Source organism: Panthera tigris, chromosome A3, assembly GCF_018350195.1.
Source record: "Panthera tigris isolate Pti1 chromosome A3, P.tigris_Pti1_mat1.1, whole genome shotgun sequence".
NCBI lineage: Eukaryota > Metazoa > Chordata > Mammalia > Carnivora > Felidae > Panthera > Panthera tigris.
This window is the reverse complement of record NC_056662.1, coordinates 52,455,447-52,475,126: the sequence shown is the minus strand read 5'-3', so window position 1 is coordinate 52,475,126 and position 19,680 is coordinate 52,455,447. Positions and strand designations below refer to the sequence as shown.

Below are 19,680 nucleotides of genomic sequence, written 5' to 3'. Positions count from 1 at the left end.
TTTGATGAAGGTGAGTCCTATTAACTCCCACCGTTAGCCTAATCCAAAGTTACAAGGACAGGTAGCTGGCATGACACAGTGAATTTGATTATTGAAGTGGCACTGTTTGTTTGTGGTATATCTATGATTGGGCTATATGCACAACAGAAAGCTCAAAGTTCAGAGAAGATAACTATTTAGTTATCTTTAGTTCAGAGAAGATAACCAGACTTTGGTGGCTCCTCTTGAGCTGAGAATTTTCCTTGTCAGAAGAACAGACATCTAAAGCTTGTTGCTTCTGCATTACTAAATTACAATTGCACTGTTTCTGAGGCATCTCCAATCCTGTCGTTGTTGGGACATGAGGCTGCCTCTCAGGTAAGTGTGGAACTCTACTAATTAGTCACTGCATTGCAGGGACCAGGAAGGACTCTTGCAGAGTACAGGCTGTGGTTTGCAGAATTGCTCATAGTGTCACAGTCCTTCCCAATTGTCCTCCAGTAGAAGTGCTTTGAAAGCACCTCCCAAGTGGTCAGCCCTTTTTAGTATAAAACCCTAAATTCACTACTACTGAAAGTAAATAGACTTGATTGAAACCATTGGAGAAATAGCCTTAAGATTAAAGATTTAAATAAATATATATATTATATAAAATAAAATATGTATAATTATAGACAGATATGCACGGTTAAAATTAGTTAATATGTATATTTATATATATAAATGATTACTTAATCCTAATGATGAATATATATGTGTGTGTATATATATATATATATATATATGATTCAAGAAAGAAATTATTTGAGTTTTAGAGTACAAGCCTGTCCCCTCAGCCTCCCCTAGCCTCATGCTTCTGGTTCCATTGCCTGGCAAGAGTTTGTAAACTCCCCCAACAAAACTATCAGGTCTTGTCAACCTCCAGTTAATGCAAGAAAGATTGGCAACTCATAATTTGGTTGAAAAGAAGAAAAAATTCAGCTTGACCGTTCAGTGAATTCTTTAGAAAATACTACAGGCAACAACAGATGTTGAAGAGGATGAGTGAAAGAGGATCTCTTTTGCATTGTTGGTGGGAATGAAAGCTGGTGCAGCCACTCTGGAAAACAATATGGAGGTTCCTAAAAAAACTAAAAATAGAACTACCCCATGACCCAGCAATTGCACTACCAGGCATTTATCCATGGGATACAGGTGTGCTGTTTCAAAGGGACACATGCACCCCCAGGAACAATAGCCAAAGTATGGAAAGAGCCCAAATGTCCATTAATGGATGAATGGATAAAGAAGATGTGGTATATATATATATATATATATATATATATATATATATATATATAAAGATGTGATATATATCACTCAGCAATCAAAAAGAACGAAATCTTTCCATTTGCAATTACATGGGTGGAATTGGAGGGTATTATGTTACATGAAATTAGTCAGTCAGAGAAAAAGAAAAATCATATGACTTCACTCATATGAGGACTTTAAGAGACAAAACAGATGAACATAAGGGAAGGGAAACAAAAATAATATAAAAACAGGGAGGGGGACAAAACAGAAGAGACTCATAAATATGGAGAACAAACTGAGGGTTGCTGGAGGGGTTGTGGGAGGGGGGATGGACTAAATGGGTAAGGGGCATTAAAGAATCTACTGAAATCATTGCTTCACTATATGGTAACTAATTTGGATTAAATTGAAAAATAAAAAATAAAGTTAAAAAAATAAAAATAAAAATAAAAAAGAAAATACTATAGCTCCCTATAGGCCAGAGCCTCACATTTTAAAATCTGCTCTATCAAAATAGAACCCTGAAACAGATCTCACTACTTTGGGCTGACAAATGCCCTTTGTTCAGATGTTATTTCTTCTTAGAACATTTTTGTTTCATTTACAGAGAGGTTAAGATTGCATGGTCAATTACCATTTGGCAAATAGAATTTGCAAGTTTCTTTTTAATTCTACAGGCTACTTTGGTTGTGACTAATCTTAATTTTCAGTACTTTACTAATTTTCTACTATATTAAGAGCTCAGTCTTTTGTTGCATATAATTTGCTATCAGAATTGCACACATAATGTCAGCCAGAAACCAAAGAAATATATAATGTATAACTACAAATATATAAATATTTCAATATATATGTATATGAACTTACATTTCCTTATTTTTTTTCAGTAATGAAAAAAGATTAAGTGATAGAGATATGACCATAATTATTTATAAGTCTTAGGCTGTCATCTTATTGACAGTAAATCAAAATGTGGATGGTGATAATATATTTTCTTCCACAGGAGTAATTTACTGAAAAAATGAAACAGTCTAAAGGAAAAAATATTAAGGATCTAGCTGCTTCTGCAGCCAATTTTGCCATATGTTAATACTGGATGTATTTTTTGACACTTGACACATTTCAAAAAAATTGAAATAATACTTCTGTAAAAGTCATATAGTATGACTTTCTGAGGTTCTGCTAACAATGTACCTACTGTAACTCCTAGATATCTACCACAGCATTAAGCAGTGACACTTTGAAGAGGCAGGGGATATTGACACCAAGTTGAACCCCACAGACAGCCCCAAATTCTAACTCGGGTTGGTAGGGTTATAGTCTTCTACTTCCAAGTATTTATTGAACTGCATTACTTTGCAATTTCCTCCATTTGATTTTTTTCTGCCCATCATGAAGTCAGCCAGCCCAAGGAAGAAGGACACACATGAATTACACACTGGCCCAACAGCCTCCATTTCTAGGACTTTACTTACTTAAGGGCACCTTCACCAAACAGACCACCTGCTGTGCAGGCTAAAACAGAGTCCACAAATGAACACAAGCAGAAGCTTGACTAAATAAGGACTACCTGACTACATAGTGAGTGCAGAATGCCAAACAGACAGAAAACTGTCCTTTTGGGGGGACTTTAAAAGAGCAGAGACTTAATAAGCTCATCACTTACAGAGGCTGAACACCTGCCTTGGAAAAGGAAAAATAAATGGCAAAGCTGTCACATGAACCCATTTCTCTTCCTGTGGAACTTCTCAGGACTGAAGCCAATATCCTTCTACCAGTGCTGCCCATAAGAGGCAGGTGGCAGAGCAGGACTGAGTGAAACTGAGGCTTCCTTAGCCCAAAGCAACATCTTCTATTAGAAGAGCTAACAATAGAGAATGCAAATTTCTCAGGAAGCCAGTCTTATTTATTAGGATTCTTTACTCAGATTTGAACTCTGTTCTTCCAGGGCAGCAAAAAGAATGATTCTCTTCTGGAGGATATCATACACACACACACACACACACACACACACACACACACCCACGCCCACACGCACACACACCCCAGAGGAAATCTTTTACTGGGTATGGATATCTATGCTATGGAAACATACTTCAAGTTGCTTTCAAAATTTGTAGGTTCAGAGTATCACCTTTCAACATACATTAATTATCTTTGATATTTTTTCATCCCAGTTGAAAAAAGCAGAATGAGAAAAAACATATTTGGTTCTGCTGTTGTTATTTGTACTCTACAGACTACAAAACTAGTACATAAGATAGGAAGCAAAATTATGATACATAAATGTTGACAGTAGGCCTTAAGGAATGAGCTTCTCTGGGGCTTAAAAATAAGTCTGTCTTGTTTCTGAAAGAAAAATATTATTTACATCTTCAAAGATAATGTGGAAGTTAATTATTGTGGAGATGTTACTTTCGTTCAATGTTTGCAATCTCGAAGCAGAATGATTGTTCCCAGACAGATGGCAGGAAAGGGTGGCCTTTGGGAAAACAATTGGCCATGCACTATTTCAGTGTAAAGGCCTAAGAATTGTACCAAGATCTGGGGCATGACAAATCCAGAATGTAGCTGTGCAAGTGGGAGGATGAAAACTGAATACCATGAAAGTTAAAATGAAGACTTAATCTGCAGCATTAAAGATGGGTTGAGAGTCCCCTGCATAAGTTCTCAATGAAAGAGGAGTTCCAGAAAGTTGTGTCAATTACTTAAACAAGAAGAGGGGGATGATATTAAGAAGAAGGTTTTGACTTTTAAATAAGGAGAAAGTTTCCAAGAGAAGGAACAATGTTTTTTTTTTTGATTTTTATTTTTTGATTTTTATTTTTTTAAATATATGAAATTTATTGTCAAATTGGTTTCCATACAACACCCAGTGCTCATCCCAAAAGATGCCCTCTTCAATACCCATCACCCACCCTCCCCTCCCTCCCACCCCCCATCAGCCTTCAGTTTGTTCTCAGTTTTTAAGAGTCTCTTATGCTTTGGTTCTCTCCCACTCTAACCTCTCTTTTTCTTTCCTTCCCCTCCCCCATGGGTTGAAGGAACAATGTTTCAAAGTAGCATTGGATGGGGCACCTGGGTGGCTCAGTCAGTTAAGCATATGACTTGACTTCAGCTCAGGTCATGATCTCACAGTTCATGAGCTCGAGTCCCATGTCAGGCTCTGCACCAACAGCACAGAGCCTGCTTTGGCTTCTGCTTCTCCTGCTGTCTCTTTCTCTCTCAAAATAAATAAGTATTTTTTAAAGTTAGAGAGAAGAAGTGTATTCTGAAAATGTAAAGGATTTATCAGAATAATGGAAAATAAGATAACTTTAACAGACATAGAAGCAGCAGAAATAGGATCTTGGTGGAGGAATCACAAAGCCTCAGGGAAATGGGATTTCAGGTGTCAAAAGCCTGAAGAGCTTGAGGGTCACCATCTGTGAGGCTTCATTTGAGCACACTAGAAGAGAAATGGGAGAAATTCCCTGTTTGTGGGTAAAGACTTCAACTCTTCCCAGGAAAGTCAGAAAGAAGGTGTATGCTCACAGGAAGTCTGGAAAACATATTTTGGATTTCATGTTATTACAGAAGGATCTGGATAGGTGAGGTGGAGATTATTAAATGTACAGGCAATATGCAAAAGACATGGAGCACCCATAGATGACCCATGTCCACTAGATCCTTGTTACTCATGTCCTTGCACAACACCTGACACAAGTAGATGCCCTACAACTACTGAACTGAATATTAATGAGCACAGCATAAACAACTAGGAATGAAACAACATTTCAACGAGAGGTTCACCTGGTGGAAAACTCTATCACCCAGGAACCCCGAGCTGTCACCCACACAGCTGTGTGCATCACAGCCAGAGGTGACCAGGGCAAAAGTGGATCTGGACCATTTCCTAAAAGCAGATGGAAATGGGAACATATTTTTGTAAGAATAAATTTTATTTCTCATCAGTAGAGTCTAAACTTGCAAATGTTGATGAAGAATGTACATTATAACCTCTATTCTCTGGGAGAATAGCAAATTATCTAAAGAAAGACAACGGGCTTCCGAGAGAAAACAAGTGGGTTATTGTGTATGTGCCATCCTGAGCATGTAACCACTGTGGCTTTAGTGTTGTGCTATGATACAATACAGTTTATGTGGCTTGCAGTGGAATTTTTTGCTACACTGCAATGCAGGTGATTTACATACAGAAATGGCTCAGGAAAAAAAAAGGGGAATCTGGGGAAAAGCCCTCAGTGGTCGGGAAAGACTGATTTAGGCATCTGGGAAAGAACTTTGGAAAGACATGTGTTAGAGAGGGGAGGCAGGCTGGAAATGAGGAACCTCAGAAGGAGGACTTCTCTCAGCTCCTGATAGCTCACTCAGAATGGTGGGACTTAGGAGTTCCAGAAAGAAAATTATACTTTTAAAAGATTGTATTTTGTGCAGCTTTCATAGGTTGTTACTGCCTCTGCTAAGAGGAATCAGGGAACTTTTGGATTTCTTCTTGACTCAGGTGTTAAAGGTACAGCAGTATCCCTATCTACTCTTACTGATGAAATTATGAAATTTTGGGGTTCAGAGAAAATGGCTAAGAAAGAATTCCTGAGCCATTTTGGGTGCAAAAAGGTGATTTTATTAAAGCATGGGAACAGGATCCATGGGCAGAAAGAGTAGCACTGGGGTTGTGAGGAGTGACTGATTATATGCTTTTAAGTTTGTGGAGGGAGGAAAGATAGAGATAAGTAAGTTTCTAAGGAACTTTGATGGAAGGCTTTCAGAACCTTGAAGGGCTAGCTGCTGTTAAGATAAGGTTACTTGTAGTCTTTAATAAAACTTAAACATTAAGGCACTAATGCAGCCATAAGTCCTCGGAGGAAGGTGCATGTTTCAGGTGTCTATTAGTGGGCTCCAAACTGTAGGATTTAATTTAAGCTACAATTCTTTTGCCTTTGTTTCCCTCCTCCCTACCAGGAGCCAAAGTGATTATGGAGGTGAGCACAGGTGCAAGAAATGTTGGGGGCAGTGTTATACCTGTTCAGCTATTCTTTTCTAATGGGGGAGCCTCCTTCCACCAGTAAGCTTGGAAGTCTAGGGAATTTTTTTTTTTTATGAAGCAAGATCATAATCCATTGACCATAACAACTAATAGAATAGTATTTATCCCTTATAAACAAAACAAAACAAAAAACAATCAAAATAACAACTAGTATTTATTAAGTGATTTATTAAGCAATGTCAGACCCTATGTTACACCCTTTACATATTTTGAACTTATTAAATACTCCCTTAACCTCCCCTCATTCAGATGAGAATCTGAAGGTCAGAGAGGTTAAAGAAATGTCCCATGACTGCACAGGTAAGAAGTGAGGGAACCAGAATTAGCCTTGGGAATAGTCACTGAATGCACCACAAAGTTTGCTAAAAGATGAGAAGAGGGTGTATGCTTACACTGTTCTCATCAGATTTTAAACCAATGACCTTACCAGCCTCCTGCACTCTCATTAGGAGGGGCATCCTTACACCTCTTCCTGACCCCCAAGGAATCCCCCCGCACCACCAGGTGCCACTGTAGGATTATGTTCCGCCTCACTTGCCCTGGATAGGCTCCCTTAGACGTCATACTTGATATTTGACAGCTACTGTTCGAGCTGCATTTAACCAAATCTTAGACATTTGGTCTCTTTTTCTCTTTGGTATGCATAACTTGACTGCCTCAGTCTACTCCTACCTATCACTTTGACTTCAAGGACAACAATAGCCAGGTTGCTAAGTTCCTGGATGCATTGCTTAGAGTCCTCTCCATAATTTTAGGTGCCTAGTCACTTCCTTATTAGCACCAACAGATAAGCACTGCCTACAAAAATTCTTGTATAAGTCTAAACCTCCCTACCTTAATAAATTTCAGTGTGGCTAAAATCTATCTCAACTAGTACACAGATAATCAATGGGAATATAATTTCTCTCCCTTACTCTCCATTAACACTTGATAGCACGAACTGGAACCCTGGGAGTAAACGAGGCAGATTACAATTGATTTTCACCTCCCACCCGGAGTCACAAAGCAGCCTCTGCTGATGCAGATTCAGGGTGCCAATGGCACTGAATTTACATCTTTTCTGGGGAGGAACAAGGCAGGATTAAAACTGTGTGCTTCCAGAGACTTTGCCCATAGAATATAGAAGCACAGGTGGGTGAGAGCCCACCTGACTGAGACCTTGAGAGCAGCTTCCCCTGTCCTAGGTGTAACACACTTACAAGTTTGGAGTAGATGCCCTCCAGTGATGGGGACAGTGCAAAGGAATTGCTGCTCTCAGCCCACTCAAGGCAGGCCCTGGCTGCCGTGGGCCTGTGCCCTGACTTCAGCCATGAGCAACTACATTTAAAGGATTTTTTAAAAGATAAGTCCATAGACAGAGGTGGGGACAGCGGAGTGTGAGAAAACTGGGCTCCAATTACATTCCCTGAACACCAGAGCTCAACTCTGCCCTTTGTTCAAGGTAGAAAAAGCTCACTTTGGGTCAGTGTCTAGAACCAGAAAAAAGAGTAAAGTCCCTTTACCTGCACAAGAAAACTCTAGGACAACCAAGATGGCTATAGCATCTGAGAGAAAAATTAACTGATTTTAGGCAGCAACAGTAACAGGACATTCCAGCTCTTGTGCTCTTGTTGGTTTGTCAAGGATAAACTCACCTCCCTGGGCAGTGTTTCTGAGTGCTACAGAGGCCTGATGCCTGTGCTAGAGACCAAATGAGGACAAGATATGTGAGATAGGACTTTAGCTTGAGGACTACATTGGGAGAAGGTAGGGCCTGATGACCAATCACAGATCCCTACTGGGGCAAGTACCCTGAGGATACATAAGGTAGAGGGCATTGCATGGTTGCCTAGTAGACCTTGTTTTTCCAAGTGTGGCCCTTGGGCCAGTAGCAACTGAAAATCCTGGAAACTTGTCAGAAATAGGGCATGTGAGGCCCCATCCCAGACCTGATGAGATTCGAGGAGATCCTTATGTACATAAAATTGTAAGCAACACCACTCTAGTCCAGCAGTTTTCAAACTGGACTGCACATTAGAATAACCAGAAGAGTTTCCAAAAATTCTGATTCTGAATACTGGAGTGAGTTCTGTGCCTGTGAGGATAATGCTATGTTGATCAAAATCAAGTGCTTGGATGTGACCCATCTTATCATACAATACCTGAAGGAAAACAGCGTATATCAGGCATTAGCTAATGTACAGGAAGAGACTACTGTGTCTCTGAACATCATGGACAGCACTGAAAGTTTTGTAGCTGACATTAATACTGGGATACTGTTTTACAGTCTCTGAAATTGCCAGACAAAACCCTCATTCACCTCTATGAATGGGTTGTTCTGGAATTGATAGAGCTGCGTGAATTGGGGGCTTCCAGGTCACTCCTGAGACAGACTGCTCCCATGATCATGTTAAAACAAACACAGCCAGAGCAGTGTGTTCATTTGAAGAACCTCTTGGCCAGGTCTTATTTCGATCCTCGTGAGGTCTACCCAAATAGAAGTAGCAAAGAGAAGAGCAGCAATTTCCCAGTCCTTACCTGAGAAGTCAGTGGTGTCTCCATCTCACCTCATGGCATTACTGGGACAGGTACTGAAGTGGCAGCAACATCAGGGATTGCTTCCTCCTGGAATGACTACATAGATTTGTTCTGAGGCAAAACAACCGTCAAAGATGTAGAAGAAGAAAAGTTTCCTACACAACTGAACCGTCATATTAAGTTTAGTCAGAAATCACATATGGAGTGTGCTCAATTTTCTCCAGATGGTCAGTATTTGGTCACTGGGCCTGTTGTTGGATTCACTGAAGTCTAGAACTTTACAACTGGAAAAATCAGAAAGGATCTTTAGTTCCAGGCCCAGGATGACTTTAGGATGATGGATAATGCTGTCCTCTGCATGTGTTTCAGCAGAGATAAAGAAATGTTAGCAACTGGGGTCCACAATGGAAAAAATCAAGGTATGGGGAAGATTCAAAGTGGACAGTGTTTAGGAGATTTGAAAGGGCACACAGTAAAGGTGTCACAGAAAATCTTTTCTAAGGATAGCAGTGATATCCTTACTGCCTCTTTTGACCAGACAATTAGAATTCATGGTTTAAAATCTGGGAAAACCCTGAAGGAATTTTGTGGCCATTCCTCTTTTGTTAAATAGATTAACTTTTACACAAGATGGACATTGTATTATTAGTGCATCCTCTGATGGGACTGTAAATATCTGGAATATGAAGACCACAAAACGTTCAAATCCGTTTAAATCCCTGGGCAGCATTGCAGGGACAGATATCACTATCAACAGTGTGATCCTGCTTCCTAAAAACCCAGAGCACTTTGTGGTATGTGGAAGATCAAATACAGTGGTCATCATGAACATGCAGGGGCAGATTGTCAGAAACTTCATCTCTGGTAAGAAACAAAGAAGGTGGTGATTCTGTTTGCCATGCCCTATCTCCCTGTGGTGAATGGATCTGCTGTGTAGGAGGACTTTGTGCTCTCCTGTGTTAGCACAGTCACCAGCAAATGCAAGAGAACTTTGACAATTCACAAGAAGGATGTGATTGGTATCACACATCACTCTCATCAGAATCTGATTGCTACCTACAGTGAAAATGGGCTCCTAACGCTCTGGAAACCCTAATTCTACTTTTCATTTAAAATTCACTTGACATTTTAACAATATTTATTCTTCTAATCCATGAACATGGAATGTTTTTCCATTTCTTTATATCTTCTTCAATTTCCTTCATAAGCTTTCTACAGTTTTCAGCATACAGATCTTTTACATCTTTGGTTAGATTTATTCCTAGGTATTTTATGCTGCTTGGTGCAATTGTGAATGGGATCAGTTTCTTTATTTGTCTTTCTGTTGCTTCATTATTAGTGTATAAGAATGCAAATGATTTCTGTACATTGATTTTGTATCCCGCAACTTTGCTGAATTCATGTATCAGTTCTAGCAGACTTTTGGTGGAGTCTATCGGATTTTCCATTTATAATATCATGTCATCTGCAAAAAGTGAAAGCTTAACTTCATCTTTGCCAATTTTGATCCCTTTGATTTCCTTTTGTTGTCTTATTGCTGATGCTAGAACTTCCAACACTATGTTAAACAACAGCAGTAAGAGTGGACATCCATATTGTGTTCCTGATCTCAGGGAGAAAGCTCTCAGTTTTTCCCCATTGAGGATGATATTAGCTGTAGGCTTTTCATAAATGGTTTTTATGAAGGAAATTGAAGAAGTTATAAAGAAATGGGAAAACATTCCGTGCTCATGGATTGGAAGAATAAATATTGTCAAAATGTCAATACTACCCAAAGCTATCTACACATTCAATGCAATCCCAATCAAAATTGCACCAGCATTCTTCTCGAAGCTAGAACTAGCAATCCTAAATTTTTTATGGAACCACAAAAAGCCCCAAATATCCAAAGTAATTTTGAAGAAGAAGGCCAAAGCAGGAGGCATCACAATCCCAGACTTTAGCCTCTACTACAAAGCTGTCATCAAGACAGCATGGTATTGGCACAAAAACAGACACACAGACCAACAGAATAGAATAGAAACCCCAGAACTAGATCCACAAAAGTATGGCCAACTAATCTTTGACAAAGCAGGAAGGAATATCCAATGGAAAAAAGACAGTCTCTGTAACAAATGGTGCTGGGAGAACTGGACAGCAACATGCAGAAAGATGAAACTAGACCACTTTCTCACACCATTCACAAAAATAAACTCAAAATGGATAAAGGACCTGAATGTGAGACAGGAAACCATCAAAACCCTAGAGGAGAAAGCAGGAAAAAACCTCTCTGATCTCAGCCACAGCAATTTCTTACTTGACACATCCCCAAAGGCAAGGGAATTGAAAGCAAAAATGAACTATTGAGACCTCATGAAGATAAAAAGCTTCTGCACAGCAAAGGAAACAACCAACAAAACTAAAAGGCAACCAACAGAATGGGAAAAGATATTTGCAAATGACATATCGGACAAAGGGCTAGTATCCAAAATCTATAAAGAGCTCACCAAACTCCACACCCAAAAAACAAATAACCCAGTGAAGAAATGGGCAGAAAGCATGAATAGACACTTCTCTAAAGAAGACATCCGGATGGTCAATAGGCACATGAAAAAATGCTCAACGTCACTCCTCATCAGGGAAATACAAATCAAAACCACACTCAGATTTCACCTCATGCCAGTCAGAGTGGCTAAAATGAACAAATCAGGAGACTATAGATGCTGGAGAGGATGTGGAGAAACGGGAACCCTCTTGCACTGTTAGTGGGAATGCAAACTGGTGCAGCTGCTCTGGAAAACCGTGTGGAGGTTCCTCAAAAAATTAAAAATAGACCTACCCTATGACCCAGCAATAGCACTGCTAGGAATTTACCCAAGGGATACAGGAGTACTGATGCATAGGGGCACTTGTACCCCAATGTTTATAGCAGCACTCTCAACAATAGCCAAATTATGGAAAGAGCCTAAATGTCCATCAACTGATGAATGGATAAAGAAATTGTGGTTTATATACACAATGGAATACTACGTGGCAATGAGAAAGAATGAAATATGGCCCTTTGTAGCAATGTGGATGGAACTGGAGAGTGTTATGTTAAGTGAAATAAGTCATACAGAGAAAGACAGATACCATATGTTTTCACTCTTATGTGGATCCTGAGAAACTTAACAGAAGTCTATGGGGGAGGGGAAGAGAAAAAAAGAGGTTAGAGTAGGAGAGAGCCAAAGCATAAGAGACTGTTAAAAACTGAGAACAAACTGAGGGTTGATGGGGGGTGGGAGGGAGGGGAGGGTGGGTGATGGGTATTGAGGAGGGCACCTTTTGGGATGAGCAATGGGTGGTGTATGGAAACCAATTTGACAATAAATTTCATATTTAAAAAAAATAATAAAATACTTAGAAATAAATTTAATCAGGGAGGTAAAAGATCTCCACCCTAAAAACTATAAGGACCTTGATAAAAATCAAAGAAGACACAAGTAGATGGAAAATATCCTATGTGTAAGAATTGAAAGAGTTAATATTGTTAGAATGTCAATACTACTTAAAGCCATCTACAGATTCAGTTGTAATCTCTATCAAGATTTCAATGGCATTTTTTACAGAATTAGAAAAATTCTAAAATTCATATGAATCCACAAAAAGCCTAAATAGCCAAAGATTTATTGAAGCCAGCTAAGGCTGTCATACAAATGCCATAGACTCATTGACTTAAACAACAAAAATTTATTTCTCATAAATCTGTAGGAGTCCAAGATCACAGTGCTGGCTGATTCGTTTCCTGGGGATAGCTCTCTTCCTGGCTTGCATATGGCCCTCTTCTTACTGACCTCACATGGCAGAGACTAAAGAGACAGAAAATAAACTCTCTCTTGTCTCTTCCCATCATGATGGCTGCACCCTCAGGACCTAATTACCTCCCAAAGGCCCCACTTTCCAATGTCATCACTTGGGGGTTATAGTTTCAACACATGAATTTGGGGAGGGCAGGGGACACAAACTTTCAGACCACAGCAAAGATCTTAACAAGAAACAGTGAATCCCATGATTGGGAGCCCATTGTTACACTTTCTTTGCCATCAAGTGCACCCTGGTCATATGCAGTGTAGTATGGCAATGAATATGGATTCCTTTAAATGTAAGAATAGTGTTTCTAACAGAACACCTACAGGTAGGGGAGTCAAATCCATAACTAAAGTGTGTGTCCATCCACAAAGGGTAATGGGTTGGGGTCTAATATGGCCAGAGGCCACCATACGGCGAGGTGGTTCCCCTGAGGAATGGTGTCAGAGGGGATTTTGCTGTGGCCTGTGCTGTTGGCATGTTGTTCACCCTTATCCCTGCTTCTCCTTGCCTGCTGCTGTTCCCATTGTCCAAACCCCACCAGAGATCAGTGCCAAGACATTCAGACTTCCTGATTTTCAGACAAGGAACTCTCCCTAAGCCTCAGCATCACAACTTTTTCCTCTTTTCATCTTGATAACTTTTTTTAAAAGACACAACAAGGAGTCATTATGACCTTCACTATTATTTGGGCGAGAATAAATGATTATTTTTTATAACATTTAATTTATCTTGTATTTTATTACTGAGGTATTATCTTTGGATGGTTTTATGCTTTTTATGCACTTCTACGTGTCACATCCCACCTGTCAGCCACCTGTTGTCATGAGCATGGGAAGGTTGGAAACTATCAGTCATCAACTCCAGGAACTTTAGTTCTGGCTGAAAACTTAACCCCTCCAATACTTCACAAATAAACATCACCAGTAAATAAAATGAATTTTCTCATTACCTGTGACTAGTTCTCTTGCTTTATTATCAAAAAAGAGCTGACATGTAAATCACAGGGAGCTAAAATTCTACTGGCATTCTATTATACAAGGCCTCCTGTTGGAAATCAGGCCTCAGGCACAGTAATAAAACAAAGCTAACAGTAACAATGAAAGAGAGAGCTGACAACATATGGGCTATCATGAGGAAAAGGGATGACTGTTTCATTGTTGTTGCTTAGTTATATTTTACTGTTTTATTTGTATGGAAACCATTCACATGATAGAAAACATTTAGGATGCAGCAACTTCCCTTTTGTTGTTTCACCAGGAGAAAAGATAAAATTCAAATGTACACATTAGATCATTACCTCCCTGATGGAGAAATGAATACCAAGCTTTTTAATGATTTGTAAGAAATGCAAAACAAAAACAAAACAACAACAACAAAATCAACATCAGTGTCCTGGACATGGAGCCAACAGCTCCAGATACAAATTATATTTCTCACCCAGCAGGGTGTTTTCCATTAAATTAAAATGTTCACTATTTCTGCATGCATTAGCTTTACTAATTGAGATTAATCTAATGTTCTTAAAAGGCTGAAAAGCAAATATGGAGAAACACAGATATTACAGGATTTTACTGACTGATTAGTAATGTGTTTCTATAAACAAGTGGCACAGCGGTTGGCCTGTTTGGTGGCACACTGTTAGACATTGATGAAAAATGTTAATTTTCAGTTGCGTTAATGGCCTTTGACATCAGTACTTCTCACACTGCTTACTGTCCTTCTCAGTGGGTACGAATGCCAACCTCTGTCAGGATGGCTTGCTATTTGCATTAAGTATTCATCACAAGAGATAAATAGTCATGGCCTGGCACAACACAAACTGGATTTGGAGAAATCCAAGCAAGCCCCTAGAGATGGAGGGGAAAGGAACATGAGGGTTTTGTTTTCTCGAGATTCAACCCAGTCTGTGCAAAGCTAGTGGGTGATCACACAATTTACAGATGGCACAAATGCAGACAGACCACATCTGTTTACCTCAAGCTTATAAACCTTACTATGTCTATCTGTAAAGGCATTCAGTATCTATTCATTTATTCAACAAATATTCTTTCAGTGGCTACACACATATACTAGGCACAGTTCCAGAAACTACTCTCATGTAACTTTGTAATTCTAGTGGTAAAAATCAGACTACAAACAAATAAATCTATATAAGCATAATCTTGGGGATAAAATTCCTGTCCCTTCAAGGAAAGAAGATTTCTTAAATAGGTTCATACCAAATGTAAAGCTGAGCATCCCCCTCTATGGCTGAGCTCTGCATGGATGTTTTTGGAAGTGGGGAGCAAAAGAAAATAGAATAGAATGGGGGAAATAGAATAGAAAAAAGAAGAAAGAAAAATTAAAATGAAGAGAAGAGAGACAGCATGAAAATGAGAAGGAAAGAGCAAAATAAGTGAGAAGAAAGTAATAGGGAAGCAATCTCCTGTAAATGAATAGTGACAGAGCACCTGTGATTGATGCCAGAGATGACTCCATTCACCCCAGAGGTTTGTTGGGTACATGACGTTGATTTCATTCATTCCTCACACACTCACACAAACATGATGAATATAAGGTGTATATCATAAAATGAAAGTGCTTTCTACACGTGCCTACAGACATTATTGTACAAACACACCTTACACACAAAAAAAAATAACTGTGACATACATTTTGATGTCTGCTAGTTTCCTGAGGAAGTGTAACAACAGATCTGCTTATGTATAAAGGGGAGAGTGTTTCCCATTGGCTTATTGTGGAATCTCTCCAGAGACAATGATCTTAAGCTATGCTTTTCCATGGGTTCTACTACAAATGATAACCTTACTCACATTGGTAATGGAAGGAGTCAAGTAAGGGTGAAACAAAGCCATCTCAGCAAACCAAGTAAGTAAAGCTGTCTACATGGATCCCTGTCAGCCTTTAGGAGAAAGATCATTCATTCAAAACATAATCCAATATTCATTATTGACCTCCCATGTGTCAGGATCTGGGTTTGGCTCTTGCAATAGAAAAACTGAACAAGATTAGCTGCCCCATGGAGCTCCAGTCTTCCATATTTGTCACCCTGTCCTACCTCTCCATAAGAATCCACCCACTGGAAGGAGCAAGAGTGTGACCCGTTAGGGTCAGTTTTCAATCTCAGTATTCTAGGGTTTAACCTTGAAAGCATAATTAGTGAGTCCTCACCTACTCCTCTTTCTCCTTCTTATACTTTTTATTCTGCCAGGATGGATGAAGATCTTCCTTTGGGGCCACTCCAAACACTGGTGGGAAATGAGGTCTGTCCTGCTGTGTGCCCCCTCACTCCTCTCTCATGCCAGGGAATGCTGCAGATGACCCTGCTCCCCTCATCCCTCATCCTGTAGTAAGTTTTACAGTTAAGATGGTAATGAAGAGAAGTCTGGTGATGATATTTTGATTAAAAAAGGCAGGAGTGCCTGAAACCTACTGTGATCTGACTGCTCCCTCCTTCCCATGAGCTTTCTGAGAGTCATCAGTCACCTAGGAAGCCAACCACAGCAAAGAAATTTTCTATGCACAGTTGTGATGTTGATCCCCAATTCATTGCAAAACTCCTACAACGTATAGGGGGATACAAGGATGGCTTCATTTTCCTAAGCTCAGGTATTTAAGGACACAGACCAAACCTAGTCATTTCCCCATAAGTTGGGTGGAGATTCAGAGGATTTCCTTCTCTTGAAGGCATCACTACCAAATCCAATTAGTTAATTTTCCTAAGGTGGAGTTAACATTGTAAACATACCACATGCAGGTTGGGCATTATTTAACTATACTTAAACTGAATCTGTCTATATCCCACACACTTCCATTGGTATCCCCCCAAGGATTAGCTCTGATCTTCATCCCAGACATTGATGTTGAAATACTGACCACTGGGTTTCCATATTAGTCCCTGAATCTTTTCTGCTTCATACTCCACCTGTAACCACTTGGATCTGTGACATCACTTGATTGTCATTTCTGTGATTCTATAGCCTTGTGTCTATCTCCCTTGTGGCATTTGGAGCCCAGTCCTTAAAAAGCTACTTAGTGATAAAAAATTTTGATCTCCAATGATATACTTCCTTGATGATGATATAAAGCCCACAGGCCTCCCTAATTTCACATATCTTCAGGTCTCTACTTCTGTGGTAAGTGTTATGGCCACCTTGGAGCTCCAGAGCCAACCATTACCTCAATTTTAGTATATGTGCTGCCGAAGCTAGCATGAAAGCCAACCATTACCCCAAACATAGCTGTTTTGTCAGTCAAGCTTCCCCTGCCTAGCTGAATTTCTGCCTCCATGTCCATCCACCATCCCCCACTATCTTGTTTTTCTGGGTGGTGTTCACCTTAAAAATAGAAAAGTGTGTTCTTTTTCCAGCAAAAAAAAGGGGGAGGGTTTATTTGAGAATTGCGATTAAGGATAATAAAACTATGGCAAAACCATAGGCAAGTCCAATGTTAAGAGAGATATGTTGTTTTATAGAGAGGGGAGAAGTTGGGAGAGGTTGTTTTGAATGAAAGTCCATTGGGAAAAGCAAGACCTAAGGATGATGACAGTTTCTCATGGACTGAGTTGTAGGGATAGTCAACTTCTTGTTGGAGAGGAAATGTAAACCTTTCTTTGCTGGGACTTGTAATTGATGATTGAGGATCATTGAGGATACTTTATTGGGTCTGTAATAGATCATCTCGTAATAAGCATTGAGTGGTAGGGGCTACCTCATCCAGCCTCCCCTTCTGGAGTGTCCACTTTAGATAGTTTTCCCTTTATTATTTTTCTCAGTTTTAACATCCTATAGACAAGCTCCTGCCTCCTTATCCCTGTTCCATGTTGACACAGAGCAATCAAACCTCATATACAAATGACTTGCCTCTCTTCCATGATACTCTTTTCACTTTCTAGATTAAATGTACATCGTGTCTTGTCAACTTCTTCCCTAATCAAGATATTTCTTCAAGAAGAGAAGACAGGAGATGTGTTACTTCCAAATGGCATTAAACCAATCTGATTTAGTTTTAAACTAGAATTCTCCATAGTTAAAGGCAAGTTTTCTTCACTATAGGCACATAGAGCATTGAGGATCAGGCGTAAGAGATGTTTGAGAATATAAGGACTTCCATATACCTCCTAACTCACCATCCAGCAAGACAGAACCAGTGTTAGGGTTACTATACACTGAGATTACTCTTCCCTGAATATTCCTTCCAGTTTTCTGTCCTCAACCTACCTTCCCTGTTAAGCAGAAGCAGCCAGATCCTCCTTGGAGCCTCTGGAGGCTTCCTGCCCTGCATATGTCTGTGCAGTTGCAAAGTCAGAGGGCAAGGTGGTACACATCACAGTTTCCAATCTTTACAGAGACTCGGGAGCCCTTCTTAATCCAACATTTTTCAGACCCACACATGATAATAGCAATGGTACTTTCATTATCTGATTAAGAATAAAACATAATGGTGAAAAATTATGAGATGTATTCAATAATTCTTTTTGAAATGTTGAACTTATTAAGTATAACAATATACACACATTTAGAAATAGATCTACACATGGCCAAGAAAATTTGTGTTTTAATGTACTGATCATGTGTGGTGCACATTTGGGGTCCAGATGCCTGGTTTAATTCTGCTGCCCGGCAACCATCTAGCTCACTGAGTCTAAGTGCACTTAGACTGTGGACAGATTTCCTACTGGTAATAGGAGCCTTCTTGTTTTATCCCAAGATGTTTGACATCATGAAGACAGTCTCAGTCCTCTTTCCTCTGCTACAAACAGGGTTTTGGGGGACTGACAAGAGGTTCATGTGGCCAGTTTTGGACCCATGTCCCTGATAAGAACAATAGGCAGGGGCTGAGGTCAGTCTCCAGAGAAGGGAAAGAAAGCCACTTTTCTCCTCAGACCAAAGCCAAATAGCTCTGTGTCTTGTATATGGGCACTTCTTAAACATTTATTTAGTCCCAGTTGATAGGGAATAACTGACACCCCCATGGGGAGGAAAATAATTTGGTCATCTTTCAAATGAACAATGTTTTCCTTTGACCATCCAAACAATGTCCTATTCTATTAAGTGTGAATCAGCATTTTCTTCTCTCCATGAGGAAATGTAAAAATTCCACTTATAAAATAGAAACCATATTTTCACATTTCCCCTTTATCCTTAAGGGGGAAAAAATGAAGTCTTGGTTAAAATCTTCTCTATTCCCTTGTTGAGACAGTCACTCGTATTTTCTTATCCCTTGCTGGTTTTAGAGAAACAGTTGCATACATCAGTTTACACTCTTAGTAAGTCTTCTGTGAGTCATCAGAACCATGACTTGTCAAAGAAAAATCTTCTAAAGCAGTATATTTTAAAGATAGAAGAAACTTCCAAAGATTTATACATCCAACTCTAAGGAAGGGATACAAATTAAACCTTCAATTTCCTTCCTGAAGCTCCTGAATAAAATTCACTTCATGAGTAAGTTCTGTCACTGAGACTTTCCCAGGGTTTACTGTGGCTTATTTATTTTCTTGCCAAGGAATTATTTTTTCCAAAAGGAAACCTAATTTTCCAAGGTGAGTATAATTAATGCCAAGAACGATCCTATCCCAAATTCAGACCCACACCTCATTTCTCTCCTTATTTGAAAGGAATCTGTGAGCACCTGAGTAGCTCAGTTGGTTAAGCATCCAACTTCGGCTCAGGTCATGATCTTGTGGTCCGTGAGCTCGAGCCCCACATGGGCCCACTTCGAGTTCTGTGTCTCTCCCTCTCTCTCTCTGCCCCTCCCCCACCCTTGCTCACACTGTCTCTCTCTCTCTCTCAAAAATAAACATGAAAAAAATATTTTCTTAAAAAGAAAGGAATCTGCCCTTCCAGTATTTATTGAGCATCAACTGCGCATCAGATTTTGGTAGCAATGAAAATAGGAAGGCAAATAAGACAAATCCCTGTAAACTTGGGACAAGCACAGGAGGCAAAGAAAGCACACAGGAGGTAACCAGTCCAATCTTGGGGAGATCAAGGAAAGTTTCCCAAGGAAGGAACATCCTA

The 19,680-nt window shown here is 39.6% G+C and overlaps 1 pseudogene; it reads left to right on the top strand.

Annotated features, from left to right (window-relative positions):
* The first annotated feature begins 8,406 nt into the window (after positions 1-8,406).
* On the top strand, positions 8,407-9,929 carry LOC102952904 (annotated as a pseudogene).
* The last annotated feature ends 9,751 nt before the right edge of the window (positions 9,930-19,680 follow it).